This window comes from Bos javanicus, chromosome 4 (genome assembly GCF_032452875.1).
Source record: "Bos javanicus breed banteng chromosome 4, ARS-OSU_banteng_1.0, whole genome shotgun sequence".
Taxonomy (NCBI): domain Eukaryota; kingdom Metazoa; phylum Chordata; class Mammalia; order Artiodactyla; family Bovidae; genus Bos; species Bos javanicus.
This window is the reverse complement of record NC_083871.1, coordinates 94771806-94787691: the sequence shown is the minus strand read 5'-3', so window position 1 is coordinate 94787691 and position 15886 is coordinate 94771806.

The window sequence follows — 15886 nt, the reverse complement described above, 5'->3', positions numbered from 1 at the left end:
ACTTAGGACTGAATTTTACAAAAGAAGTGTGAAACTTTCACATACAACAAAACTCAAAATGGATTAAAAACCTAAATGTAAGGCAGGATGCTATAAAACTCTTGGAGGAACACTTAGGCAGAACACTCTTTGACATAAATTGCAGCAAGGTCTTTTTTGATACACCTCTTATCAGATCATATCAGATCAGTTGCTCAGTCGTGTCCGACTCTTTGCAACCCCATGAATCGCAGCACGCCAGGCCTCCCTGTCCATCACCAACTCCCAGAGTTCACTCAGACTCATGTCCATCGAGTCAGTGATGCCATCCAGCCATCTCATCCTCTGTTGTCCCCGTCTCCTCCTGCCCCCAATCCCTCCCAGCATCAGAGTCTTTTCCAATGAGTCAACTCTTCGCATGAGGTGGCCAAAGTACTGGAGTTTCAGCTTTAGCATCATTCCTTCCAAAGAAATCCTAGGGCTGATCTCCTTCAGAATGGACTGGTTGGATCTCCTTGCAGTCCAAGGGACTCTCAAGAGTCTTCTCCAACACCACAGTTCAAAAGCATCACTTCTTCGGCGCTCAGCCTTCTTCACAGTCCAACTCTCACATCCATACACGACCACAGGAAAAACCATAGCCTTGACTAGACGAACCTTTGTTGGCAAAGAAATGTCTCTGCTTTTGAATATGCTATCTAGGTTGGTCATAACTTTCCTTCCAAGGAGTAAGCGTCTTTTCATTTCATGGCTGCAGTCACCATCTGCAGTGATTTTGGAGCCCAGAAAAATAAAGTCTGACACTGTTTCCACTGTTTCCCCATCTATTTCCCATGAAGTGATGGGACCGGATGCCATGATCTTCGTTTTCTGAATGTTGAGCTTTAAGCCAACTTTTTCACTGTCCACTTTCACTTTCATCAAGAGGCTTTTGAGTTCCTCTTCACTTTCTGCCATAAGGGTGGTGTCATCTGCATATCTGAGGTTATTGATATTTCTCCCAGCAATCTTGATTCCAGCTTGTGTTTCTTCCAGTCCAGCGTTTCTCATGATGTACTCTGCATATAAGTTAAATAAACAGGGTGACAATATACAGCCTTGACATACTCCTTTTCCTATTTGGAACCAGTCTGTTGTTCCATGTCCAGTTCTAACTGTTGCTTCCTGACCTGCATACAGGTTTCTCAAGAGGCAGATCAGGTGGTCTGGTATTCCCATCTCTTTCAGAATTTTCCACAGTTTATTGTGATCCACACAGTCAAAGGCTTTAGCATAGTCAATAAAGCAGAAATAAATATTTTTCTGGAACTCTCTTGCTTTTTCCATGATCCAGCGGATGTTGGCAATTTGATCTCTGGTTCCTCTGCCTTTTCTAAAACCAGCTTGAACATCTGGAAGTTCACAATTCTCATATTGCTGAAGCCTGGCTTGGAGAATTTTGAGCATTACTTTGCTAGCGTGTGAGATGAGTGCAATTGTGCGGTAGTTTGAGCATTCTTTGGCATTGCCTTTCTTTGGGATTGGAATGAAAACTGACCTTTTCCAGTCCTGTGGCCACTGCAGGCACAGGTGAGGCCGAGAGGAGCTACCCCACGTCCAAGGTCAGGGGCAGCAGCCATGAGGAGATACCCCATATCCAAGGTAAGGAGCAGCAGCTGCACTTTGCTGGAGCAGCCAGGAAGAGATACTCCAATCTAAGGTAAGAGAAACCCCAGTATGACGGTAGGTGCTGAGAGAGGGCATCAGAGGGCAGACAGACTGAAAACCACTATCACAGACAACTAGCCAATCTGATCACATGGACCACAGCCTTGTCTAACTCAATGAAACTAAGCCATGCCGTGTGGAGCCACTCAAGACAGAGGGGTCATGGTGGAGAGGTCTGACAAAATGTGGTCCACTGGAGAAGGGAATGGCAAACCACTTCAGTATTCTTGCCTTGAGAACTCTATGAACAGTATGAAAAGGCAAAAAGATAGGATACTGAAAGATGAACTCCCTAGGTCAGTAGGTGCCCAATATGCTACTGGAGATCAGTGGAGAAATAACTCCAGAAAGAATGAAGTGATGGAGCCAAAGCAAAAACAACACCCAGTTATGTATGTGACTGGTGATAGAAGCAAGGTCCGATGCTGTAAAAGCAATATTGCATAGGAACCTGGAATGTTAGGTCCTTGAATCAAGGCAAATTGGAAGTGGTCAAGTAGGAGATGGCAAGAATAAATGTAGACATTCTAGGAATCAGTGAACTAAAATGGACTGCTGCTAAGTCACTTCAGTCGTGTCTGACTCTGTGTGACCCTGTAGACGGCAGCCACCAGGCTTCCCCATCCCTGGGATTCTCCAGGCAGGAACACTGGAGTGGGTTGCCATTTCCTTCTCCAATGCAGGAAAGTGAAAAGTGAAAGTGAAGTCGCTCAGTTGTGTCCGACTCTTCACGACCCCATGGACTGCAGCCTACCAGGCTCCTCCATCCATGGGATTTTCCAGGCAAGAGTACTGGAGTGGGGTGCCATTGACTAGAATGGGTGAATTTAACTCAGATGACCATTATATCTACTACTGTGGGCAGGAAGCCCTTAGAAGAAATGCAGTAGCCATCATGGTCAACAAGAGAGTCCAAAATGCAGTACTTGGATGCAATCTCAAAAATGACAGAATGATCTCTGTTCATTTCCAAGGCAAACCATTCAGTATCACAGAAATCCAAGTCTATGTCCCAACCAGTGATGCTGAAGAAGCTGAAGTTGAAAGGTTCTATGAAGACCTACAAGACCTTCTAGAACTAACACCCAAAAAAGATGTCATTTTCATTATAGGGGACTAGAATGCAAAAGTAGGAAGTCAAGAAACACCTGGAGTAACAGGCAAATTTGGCCTTGGAGTACAGAATGAAGTAGGACAAAGGCTAATAGAGTTTTGCCAAGAGAACGCACTGGTCGTAGCAAACACCTGCTTCCAACAATGCCAGAGACGACTCTACACATAGACATCACCAGATGGTCAATACCGAAATCAGATTGAATATATTCTTTGCAGCCAAAGATGGAGAAACTCTATACAGTCAGCAAAAACAAGACTGGGAGCTGACTGTGCCTCAGATCATGAACTCCTTATTGCCAGATTCAGACTTAAATTGAAGAAAGTATGGAAGATCACTAGAGCATTCAGGTATGACCTAAATCAAATCCCTTATGATTATACACTGGAAGTGACAAATAGATTCAAGGGATTAGATCTGATAGACAGAGTGCCTGAAGAACTACGGACGGAGGTTCGTGACATTGTACAGGAAACAGGGATCAAGACCATCCCCAAGAAAAAGAAATGCAAAGAGGTTAAATGGCTCTTTGAGGAGGACTTACAAATAGCTGAGAAAAGAAGAGAAATGAAAGGCAAAGGAGAAAAGGAAAGATATACCCATTTGAATGCAGAGTTCCAAAGAATAGCAAGGAGAGATAAGAGAGCCTTCCTCAGTGCAAAGAAATGGGGGAAAATAATAGAATGGGAAAGACTACAGATCTCTTCAAGAAAATTAGAGATACCAAGGGAACATTTCATGCTAAGATGGGCTCGATAAAGGACAGAAATGGTATGGATCTAACAGAAGCAGAAGATATTAAGAAGAGGTGGCAAGAATACACAGAAGAACTATACAAAAAAAGATCTTCATGACCCAGATAACCACGATGGTGTAATCAGTCATCTAGAGCCAGACATCCTGGAATGTGAAGTCAAGTGGGCCTTAGAAAGCATCACTATGAACAAAGCTAGTGGAGGTGATGGAATTCCAGTTGAGCTATTTCAAATCCTGAAAGATGATGCTGTGAAAGTGCTGCACTCAATATGCCAGCAAATTTGGAAAACTCAGCAGTGGCCACAGGACTGGAAAAGGTCAGTTTTCATTCCAATCCCAGAGAAAGGCAATGCCAAAGAATGCTCAAACTGCCGCACAATTGCACTCATCTCACACGCTAGCAAAGTAATGCTCAAAATTCTCCAAGCCAGGCTTCAGCAATATGAGAATTGTGAACTTCCAGATGTTCAAGCTGGTTTTAGAAAAGGCAGAGGAACCAGAGATCAAATTGCCAACATCCACTGGATCATAAAAAAACCGAGAGTTCCAAGAATCTACTTCTGCTTTATTGACTATGCCAAAGCCTTTGACTATGTGGATCACAACAAGCTGTGGAAAATTCTGAAAGAGATGGGAATACCAGACCACCTGACCTGACTCCTGAGAAATCTGTATGCACATCAAGAAGCAACAGTTAGAACTGGATATGGAACAACAGACTGGTTCCAAATAGGAAAAGGAGTACATCAAGGCTATATTTTATCACTCTGCTTATTTAACTTATATGCAGAGTAAATCATGAGTAATGCTGGACTGGATGAAGCACAAGCTGGAGTCAAGATTGCTGGGAGAAATATCTATATCCCCAGATACGCAGATGACAGCACTCTTATGGTGAAAGTGAAGAACTACATAGCCTCTTGATGAAAGTGAAAGAGGAGAGTGAAAAAGTTGGCTTAAAGCTCAACATTTACAAAACTAAGATCATGGCATCTGGTCCCATCACTTCATGACAAACAGGGAAACAGTGACAGACTTTATTTTGGGGGAGCTCCAAAATCACCACAGATGGTGACTGCAGCCATGAAATTAAGAGGCTTACTCCTTGGAAGGAAAGTTATGACCAACCTAGACAGCATATTAAAAAGCAGAGACATTACTTTGCCAACAAAGGTCCATCTAGTCAAAGCTATGGTTTTTCCAGTAGTCATGTATGGATGTGAGAGTTGGACTATAAAGAAAGCTGAGCACCAAAGAATTGATGCTTCTGAACTGTGTTGTTGGAGGAGACTCTTGAGAGTCCCTTGGACTGCAAGGAGATCCAACCAGTCCATCCTAAAGGAAATCAGTCCTGGGTGTTCATTGGAAGCACTGATGCTGAAGCTGAAACTCCAGTACTTTGGCCACCTCATGCGAAGAGCTGACTCATTTGAAAAGACCCTGATGCTGGGGAAGATTGAGGGCAGGAGGAGAAGGGGACAACAGAGGATGAGATGGTTGGATGGCATCACCAGTTCAATGGAGTTGAGTTTGAGTAAGCTCCTGGAGTTGGTGATGGACAGGGAGGCTGGCGTGCTGCAGTCTATGGAGTTGCAAAGAGTCATACACGACTAAGCGACTGAACTGAACTGAACTGAAGGTTTTAACCAAAATGACATATTACTAGATACACTTTTTTGAAGCCTTTTTTTTCCAGTCGTCTTGACCTTTCTGTAAGTTTCATTTAATCTAGTACCCAATACAAATTCCAATTTCCCCATTTGTTTAAAAAAAATGTTCTTTACAATTGGTTCATCTGAATCAGTATCCAATCCAGGACCCTAGAGAACCTCTTGTTTTTATGTCTCTCAAGTCTCTTTGAACATAGCACAGTCCCTTTTTCCATGACACTGACTATTGAAGAAGCCAAATCAGTTGTCTTGTAGAACATCCTACCATCAGGATTTGTTTGGTTACTCCCTCGTGGTATTGTTCGACTTGTGCCTCCATCTCCTGTTTTTCATACAAAATAAAACTTATATCTAAAGTATTTATTCAAGTGAGGTATATTTGGATAGAATGTATCATAGGTTATACTGTGTACTCAATATTAAGTCATATCATAGGACACATAACACGTGGATGACCATCTCTTAGAAACACTAAGACTGAGGCCAGGATGACAGTGATGACAGTCTAACACCTTTGCTGAACCCGTTTTTCACCTTACCACTGGAAATCTCTTTGTGGCGTGTTGCTTTGGTGCTATACAGGTATCAGCTCTTCAACATGATTCACCAGTCTTTTAAAATCAATTGACACACCTTGCCTGAAACAATATTTTCATTAGAATTTCCCAACTATTGCTTTCCTTATTGTGTAATTCCTTCTGCATTTATTTGCTGGCATTCTTCTGTTATCACTTTGCCTCATTGGCTAGGGCTATTTGCTTACCCTGAAACACAGTTCCTGCTGAAAAGGAAGGATAAATGCTTGAAAGTGAAAGTGTTAGTTGCTCAGTTATGTCTGACTCTTTGTGACCCCGTGGACTGTAGCCCACCAGGCTCCTCTGTTCGTGGAATTCCCCAGGCAAGAATACTGGAGTGGGTTGTCATTTCCTTCTCTAGGGGATCTTTCCGACCCAGGGATCGAACCTAAGTCTTCTGCATTGCATGCGGATTCTTTACCATTTGAGCCACCAGGGAAGCCCTTAGTTACAAATTTTCCCTTAGAGTTCACCAACCCCATCTTCCTTTCCTCTACTTTCTATACAGCTTCCTTTCAGCCTTAATATGTATTCAAGGTCTCTCTCCAGCCTAGTGTAGATCCATTTGGCATTTCCTCTCAGCAGCTCCATTAATTTAGCCCCTAACTTTTTCTAGAACTCAAAACACCCCACAGAACACCCATTAGTTGTGGCCTTAGGCCTATAGAAATTGTCCAAGCATCCATTTCAACAAGAATAACAACCAAGTAGAGGCTGGAATCCATTTGTATCTTCCATGCTAATTGTGCCTGAGTTTTACAGGGTAAGTCCTCGCCAGACTCATATCAATTCTAACCATGTTCTCTTGAAATTATTTTGCCTAATCTCAGGCCTTTGGAAATGATTATTAAGATAAATAAACACACTGGCAAGGAATCATGGTATGGAAAGATGAGAACTGTATCATCAGCAGAGGCCAAAAGTTTGAAGAGGAGAGAAAGTTCTGATGAAAGACCCTGAGCAACAGCTTAAGTTGTGGATCCAAAAGCCCTTTTCTTCTACAGGGAAGATGTAAGTCTGAACAAGAAGGGCTCAAACCTGGAGAAGCAGTGGCTGACTTGTGATACTTTGTCCTCAGCTCATGCCAAGGCAGGATGCAAGCAAAGGGGAACAGGACCTCGCAGGCAGTCTCACAAGAGCTTGGAGAATGAGCACCTCCGCAGCCCCCAGGGTGTATGAACTGACTGATGTATAAACCAGAACACCAATGCAATGCGTTCATATACAAAGAGGACGCTCCTTGCCAAAGAGACCAGATGTTCATGCTGACTGGTCAGCGTATTCTCTCCTGTTGGAAAATCTACATGGAAAGCCAAATTATAATCAAGAGGTTGTTTGTGAGCATGAAATCAGAACAAAGGGAGGGAATTGGACGAGCTCTGTGGCATCCATAGGGATATAGAGTGGACTGCATATTTGTGTCAAATGGTCAAAAAACAACTCTTTCCCTTGACAGGGCTGGAGACATCATGACAAATGTTTGTTCCTTGGCTCCACTTTTCAGCACTCCCTACAGACCCCTCTTCTGCTCACATATTCCTTTTTCAGCTGTTAAGGCCATTGATTAGGTTACAGCTTTGCTCCACATTCCATCATGCCTTGATTAAATTTCCAGGAGCTGCTGCATCCTGTTTCTTAGGATGACATTTGCAGACATTTATTCACATTCATTTTGTGTGGATTTCACTAGTTCAACAATCAAATGCTAATATTATTTACCATTTTGGACGATACTTTACAACTGTGCCCTATGTACAGATATATTAGACAGCAGAAAAAAAGGTTAAAAATGACCAGTGTGATAAAGGGGAAGTTTTCCTATGGTTTGATCTCCCAAGTGCCTTCATGAACACTGTCACAGAATTTCATTCCTTTGACAAATATTTATTGTGTGCCTACTATATGCCAGGCAACGTATCAGGCACTGGAAATACAAAGAACTACATTCCTGCCTTCAAGGAGCTGATAAGGTAGTGAAGGAGGCAGGCACGGAATCATCCATCACAGCTCAGCATGGTAGACACGGTGTGTCTACCATGGAAGAGTTCCATGGAAGCATTTTGAAAAACCACTTCCCAGGGACTTCCTGGTGGTCTAGTGGTTAAGACTCCACGCTTCCAAAGCAGGGTGCCCGGGTTCAATCCCAGGTCAGGGAACTAGATTCTACATGCTGCAACTAAGAGTTCCCATGTGACAACTAAAAAAAAGAAAAATGATCCCACATGCTGCCACAAAGATCCTGCATGTCACCACAAAGACCTGGAGCCCAAACAAATAAATAAAAAAAGCACTTCCCAACGTCTGAGATGAGGGTAGAAGTTAGTCAGGGAAGGCTGCCAGGAAGAGATGAATTTTATTCTAAAGGGAGAGTGAAGAGTGAAAATAGGATTTTCCAAACAGAAAGAATAGCCAGCACAAAGACTCAGGGGCAAGAGACAACATGGCCCACTTGAAGCCATTCTATATGGTAAGAGATTGGGCTGAAATGGTAGGCAGAGAACAGAATTTCAAAGGTCTTATGTGTCATCTAAAGAATAAGATCTGGTCATAAGACTCTGGAAAATCACTGAAGGGTTCTAAAGTCTCCTTGGTGTAAAATTAATATAGCCAGTCCAACCTGTTATTTTGTTTTCATTGTGATAAAGTATATATAACAGAAAGCTTACCATTTTAAAATTTTAAAGTATATATTACATATATATATACATATATAGCATGTTTTGTTTATTCATCAGTTGATAGAGACTTGGGTTGTTTCTACCTTTTGGCTAATATGCCAAATAATAATGAATAATGCAAATATGAACACTAGTATACAAATATCTGTTTGGGTCCCGTTTTCAACTCTTTCAGGTATATGCCTAGGAGTGGAATTGCTGAGTCACATGGTAATTCTATGTCTATGTTTTTGAAGAACCATCAACTATTTTTTCATGGACTTCTCCAGTGGCTTGGTGGTAAAGAATCTATCTGCAATGCAGGAGACTCAGGAGACACGGGTTTGATCTCTGGGGTTGGGAAGATTCCCCTGGAGGAGGAAAAGGCATCCCATTCCATTATTCTTGCCAGGAGAAATTCCATGGACAGAGGATTCTGGAGCGTTACAATTCTATAGGGTTGCAAAGAGTTGGACACGACTGAACTACTGAATACACATACACAAGTATTTTTACATAGGAGATGCATCATTTTACCTTCCCACTAGCAATGCATATGCATTCCAATCCACATCCTCACCAACACTTGTTTTCCATTTTTTAAATAATCCTAGCCATCCTACTGGTTATCAAGCGGTATCTTATTTTAGTTTTAATTTGCTTGTCTCTAATGACTAATGATGTTGAATATCTTTTCATGTTCTTACTGGTCATTTGAGTATTTTCTTTGCAGAAATGTCTATTTAAGTCTTTGCCCTTTCTAAATTTTGGCTGTTTCTTTCTTTTGTTGTTGCTGGTGTTGATTTTTAAGAGTTCTTCATACATTCCAGATATTAATCTCTTATCAGATTCATGATTCTGATTACGCAATAATTTTTTTTCCTGCAAATATTTTCTTCCTTTCTGTAGCTTATCTTTTCATTCTGTCTACAGTGTCCTTTAAAGTATAAATGTTTTAGTCTTGATGAAGATCAGTTAAGTATTTTTTCTTTTGTTGCCTGAGCTCTTGGCTCAGAAATCATTGCCAAGTCCAATGTTATAAAGATTTCTCCCTATGTTTTCTTCTAACAGTTTTATAGTTTTAGCTCTTGTATTTAAGTCTTTGATACATTTTGAGATAATTTTTGTATATGGTATAAGGTTTAACTTTGTTGTTTTACATGTGAATATCCAGTTTTCCCAGCACAATTTAAAAATATTACTTTAGAATATAGTTGATTTACAATGTTGGGTTAATTTTAGGTGTGCAGCAAAGCGATGCAGTTATAAATATACACATATCTACTCTTTCAGATTCTTTTCCCATACAGGTTATTACAGAGTATTGAGTAGAGTTCCCCGTGCTACAAAGTAGATCCTTATTGATCACATATATCTACTTTATATATATATATATATATATATTACATATATATCTACTTTATATATAGTAATGTGTATGTTAACCCCAACCTCCTAATTTATTCCTCCCCACTAAGGCACCATTTGTTGAACAGACTTTCCTTTCCCTTGTCCAGCTTTCCTTTGATTAGTGTTTACATGGTATAGTTTTTTCTATCCATTTACATTTAACCAATGAGTAGTTTTATATTTAAAGTATATTTCTTGTAGATAACAAATAGATGGTTTTCTTTAGCCAATATAATAGTCTTTACCATTTATTGATAATTGGGGTGTTTATAGCAGGGGTTTGTTTGAAAATATTTTCTGCAAAAGGCCAGATAGTAAGTATTTTAGGTTTGAAAGTCATCCAGTCTCTGTTGCAAATGCTTGACTCTGCCATTATAGTGAGAAGGAAGCCATAGGTAATGGATAAATTCATGGGCATGACTGTGTTCTAATGAAACTTATTTTACAAAAACAGGCAGCAGGCTAGGCTTGAGCTGAGGGCCATAGTTTACTGACTCCTGGTGTAGAATTATTTATATTTGTTTTAACTATTGATATGCTTGGATTGGGCTTCCTGGGTGGCTCAGTGGTAAAATAATACATCTGCAATGCAGGAGTCGCAGGAGACACAGGTTCGATCCCTGATCGGGAAGATCCCCTGGATAAGGAAATGCCAACACACTCCAGTATTCTTGCCTAGAGAAGCCCATGGACAGAGGAGCATGGTGGGCTACAGTCCATAGGGTCACGGAGAGTTGGACATGACTGAAGCAACTTAACATGCACACACACACATGCTTGGATTGAAACTTAATATCTTGCTCTTTGTATCCTATTTGTTCCATTTATTATTAATTCTTTTTTTTTCTGCCTTCTTTGGAGTAGCAGTATTTTATTAATCTTGTTGTTTATGACTTTTTAAGTGTTTGCAATATGCATCCTAAACTTATTATAGTCTACCTTGAAATAACATACCACTCCACGTTTAGTTTAAGACCGTTACAACAGTACATCTCAATTTCCTCTCCTAACCTTTGTGCCATTGTTATATATTTTAATTCTGTATGTTATAATTCCCATAATACCTTGTTACTATTTGTACTTAGTAAATTTTCTTTCAAATAGAATAAATATTTAAAAATGTCTTTTATATTTATCCTCATTTTGTCATTTCCATTACTCTTCACTTACATATGTCCAAATTTCCACTAGGATCATACTCTTTCTGCCAAAGAACTTTCTTTAACTTTTTGTGTAATACAGGTTTATTAGCAATGGGTTCGTTCAATTTTTGGTGTCTGGAAAAAGTCTTTATCATCTTCATTTTCAGCAGATATTTACACTGAGCATAGAATTCTAAGTTGACTTTTTCCTTTCTGTGCTTAAAAATGTCTTCTGTTCTGTATAGCTACTGACAAGGAGTTTGCTGTACTCTTATCTTTCTTCTTCTGTGTATAATTTTCGCCCCTTGGTTGCCTTTGAGATTTTATTCCAAAAAAGAGAAATCTTTAGTTTTTAGCAAATTGTGAGCATATAGGCATTTTTCAGAGATATCATGGTTTTGATTCCAGACCACCACAATAAAGTGAACATTGCAATACAACTAGTCACATGCATTTTTTGGTTTCCCAGTGCATATAAAAGTTATGCTTACACTATACTGTGGACTACTAACTGTACAATAGCATTATGTCTAAAACCTATATATATATATATATGTACCTTAATTTCAAAATCCTGTATTGCTAAAAAAGGCTAATCATCATCTGAGCTTTTCACAAGTTGTAGTAGTAATATCAAAGATCAATGATCACAGATCATCATAACAAATATAATTTGTTTGAAACAAGTTTGAAATATTGTGAGAATTACCAAAATGTGACACAGAAACATGAAGTAAACAAATGCTGTTGGAAAAATTGAAAATACACTTGTTCAATGTAAGGCTGCCACAAAACTTTAGTTTGTAAAAATTGCAGTATTAGTAAAGCACATACAAAATGACATATGATTGTATCGGTAGATGTGACTTTGTTTTGGTTTGGTTGTGTTTATGCTGCTTGAGATTCTCTGTGCCTCTTGGATCTGTAGTTTGTTGTATGTCATTAATTTTGGAAAATTCTTGGAAAATTTGGAAAATTCATTATATCTTTAAATATTTCTATTGCCCCATTCTCTACCTTCTCCTTGATATTGTCCCACAGTTTCACAGTTTTTTCTTTTTTTTGGCCATTTTGGCCATTTTTTGTGGGATTAGTTTCCTGACCAGGGACTGAACCCAGGCACTGGCAGTGAAAGCATCAAGTCCTAATCACTGGACGCCAGGGAATTTCCTGTCCTACAGTTTTAAAATTCTCACTTTTGTGCCCTCTTCCCCCACTTTTTTCTCCTTGTGTTTCACTTTGGATAATTTCTAATGTACTGTCTTCCAGTTATCTAGCCTGCTGATGATTCTATTACAAGAATTCTTGATCTTTGCTATTGTATTTTTTATCTCTCACATTTACTTTTTAGAGTTTCCATCTAGCTACAAAATTTCCCATATGTTCATTCATGTTTTCTGCCTTTTGCACTAGATCTTTAATGTATTAGTCGTAGACATTTAGAAGTTTCTATCTGATAGGCCCTTATTGCTGAGATCTGGTTCTGTTGATAGCTTTATCTCTTGATGATAAGGCTTCCCCTCTTGCTCTCATTTTTCCCTTTTTGTATTGTCATAATTTGTTATCAAATGCTGGACATTATGTGCAGAAGCCAATAGAGATGGAGGCAAATAGTGTTTATGCCTGGAAAGAGTCATGTTTCTTCTATTAGGCAATTATTATGGGGCTTGAGTTGAGCTGGGAAAGATTGAGGTTAGGAGGAGAAGGGGACGACAGAGGATAAGATGGTTGGAGGGCATCACCGACTCAATGGACATGGGTTTGGGTGGACTCTGGGAGTTGGTGACGGACAGAGAGGCCTGGCGTGCTGCGGTTCATGGGGTCGCAAAGAGTCGGACACGACTGAGAGACTGAACTGAACTGAGTTGATGTAGGCAGCAGTTGCTGCTGCTGCTGCTAAGTCACGTCAGTCGTGTCCAACTCTTAGCGACCCCATGGACTGCAGTCTACCAGGCTCTTCTGTCCATGGGACTTTCCAGGCAAGAGTACTGGAGTGTGTCGCCAGTGCCTTCTCCCAGGCAGTAGTTGAGCTGGTGTGATTTAGTTGTCACTATCATTACCCTTGGTGTAGCAGCAAGTGCCATTGCCTTGTGCTTAGTATGGAGTAAGGATTGCTGGAGGATTTTCTCTCACAGTCTTGTCTCCACCTCAGCAACAGGCTGCTTGTTACCAGACCGTGCTGGAAGCAGGTGGTGGTCCCTGATTCTCCTGGTCCAGTCTCAGATAAGGCCTATGCATCTGCGCCTGGGGAGCGGGACCTTCTTAATGTTCCTACCCTCCTTCCCCACATCTCCAATGATAGCCAAGCTCTGCCTTGTGTCTTTGGTGGGGTTTGAGCAGGAGAGAAGCATGTGTTTCTCTCCCAGTGGTTGTCTACCTCTGTTTTACGTTGGTGTAGGTTCTTGGACCCGAGGTTTCCATGATTTCTCTCACCCTCCCTGCACTGCCCCAGGAACAAACAGCTTCTGCTTCTATACTTCCTCCTGAAACAATAGATGTCCACTCAGCTCCTGTGAGTGAGAAATGATTTCCTGCCATCCCCCATCTGCAGATGGTCTTTGCTTCAACCTCTCTCCTGGTGACCCTGGGGGCAGGAGGGTCTACTGCCTCTCCTCCTGTGGCTTAAAGCTTTTTTGCTTTAATAAAGAAGGGTCAGATGACATGGACCCTGGTGGTGGTTTGTGCCTATTCCCAGCAGCAGCCAGTTACCTCTACAAACCTATACCTCCAAGGGGGCTCCCTCTGATCTCCTGTCCTGCCCCCAGTCTTCCTCAGGAGCACCTATTAACCACCCATGGAGAAGATTTTGCAAGTGAACAGAAACTCTCCTTGTGGCTGGGGCTCTGTGCTAGTCAGGGTTCTCCAGAGAACAAAGTCAGTATAAATACATATAGATACAAATGTATATTTATATATTTAAATACAAATAAGATTTATTTTCTCTCTCTCAGATATACATGGAGGCTGTCACAATTATGGAGGCTGGCAAGTCCAAAATCTGTAGGGTAGGCTGGCAGGCAAAAGCCCCAGAGGAGAGCTGATTCTATACCTCACATCTAAAAGCTGTCTGCTGACAGAATTCCCATTTCCTCCAGGGACCTCAGTCTTTTAAGATCTTCAACTGATTGGATATGGCCCATCCACATATAAAGGGCAATCTGCTTTATTCAAAGCCTATTGATTTAAATGCTATGTAAATTAAAAAACAAAACAAAACCTCTTCAGAAACATCCGGAATAGTGTTTGGCCAAATATCTGGGTATCACACCTAGTCAAATTGATGCATAAAATTAACAAACACAGGTTCCCGGTTATTCTACACTGATCTGCTAGGCTAAACTCAGCCTTTAGGAATTAGTGAAGATTGTAGCTGATTTTTTCTTGCCCACTTCTATGGCCATCACCTTTTCTCTGGTGGTCTGCCAAACATAAAGCAGTCTGTGTGTCCCTCCTCTCCTCAGTAGAACTTGTCACTTCTTGAAATTTGGTTATTTGGCTACCTTGTGATCTCAGCGCTCTGAAGGATTTAAGAAAACATGATTTTGTAGATTATTCATTTTTTTCTTATTGTTAAGATGTGAGTGATGTCCTTTGCTGCTTCCTCCATCCTAAATAGAAGCAGGGCTTCCACCAATGTTTGTTTGTTTTTACCTTGGGTATGATCTTGATTATTTAAAAACCAAGAAGCACAGGAATTATATTTACAGAGTCTAGCACAGGGGTTGTGACTTAGTGGCCTGTAGATTTCACATGAGAATCCAGGTTTCTAGATTATTTTGAGAAATGGGACCATATGACACACTTGAGCCACTTTTACTGGATTTTTATGGGGCACAAGCTCTCCAGCTGACCATTGTGCCCAGAGTGACACAGTTAACTCCGAACACTGACTTCTCCTCTATCACCTTGGGGCAGACCATTCTGAGACCCATGTTGGCTGCTCAGAGTCCACTTGGAACTGGTTCCATGGCAAAGCATTGTTCTATGCAAATCCCAGAAGCAAAACATGACATATGACAACTAAATGTGCTAGGCTCACAAGTGGTAAAGAAGGTCTTGGATCTCCCTGGGAGGAAATGCTATAGTGTAGTATATAGTGTAAGAGACTCATGTGGCTCTCAGAAGTGGCTGCAAAACTGTACACGTGGGAATGCCAATCCGATCAGGTAAGGAACCAGCATGCCAATTTTTTTGTTTCACCAGTGAGCAATGTAGCCAAAGAAATTCTGGGAGGTAGGAATTACTCCCCTGGAAGGGGCTGCATGGATGCTGGAGGTCTTTGGGCCCAGATAAAGCAATTTAACTGTGTCGTAAGCTGGAGAAGGGCAAGGGTCAGCTCTTCAATCAATGGTTAATGTGCTCCTTCCTCGGTACATTCCACCACCAGGTAAGAAGGACATCAAACTGTTACCAGAACTGTAGAGACCTCATTCCGGGGGTGGGGGTGGGGGGGCCCGGGGGGTGGGGGGGCCCGGCGGATGGGCGTGGGGGCGGCCAATGGATGGATGGTTCACTGCCTCAGGGATAGTTTCATTTCTGGGGGCTCAGGGAAGGAACCCAGGACTGGACTGGATTGGAAAGAATTAGTTCCTTAACATCTGGAAGTGCACATCATTTAGGGAATGAAGGTAAATGAAGCCAAGGAAGGGAGCCAAGGCCCAGATCCCAGAAACATTGTCATGAGACAGGTCTGAGGGGAGGATGCTGGGCTCTGAGCAGGAAACTGGGCTGAGAGCTGGAGATGGAGAGCTAATGGCATGAGACTGAAGGAGAGGATGGATTTGGCATAAAGGGGTCCAGAAGGTTTTAGCTCAGAGAGGGCCAGTCTGCTTGGTACGCAAATACCCATCTAGTTGTTGGGGAGAGGAGGCTGGGT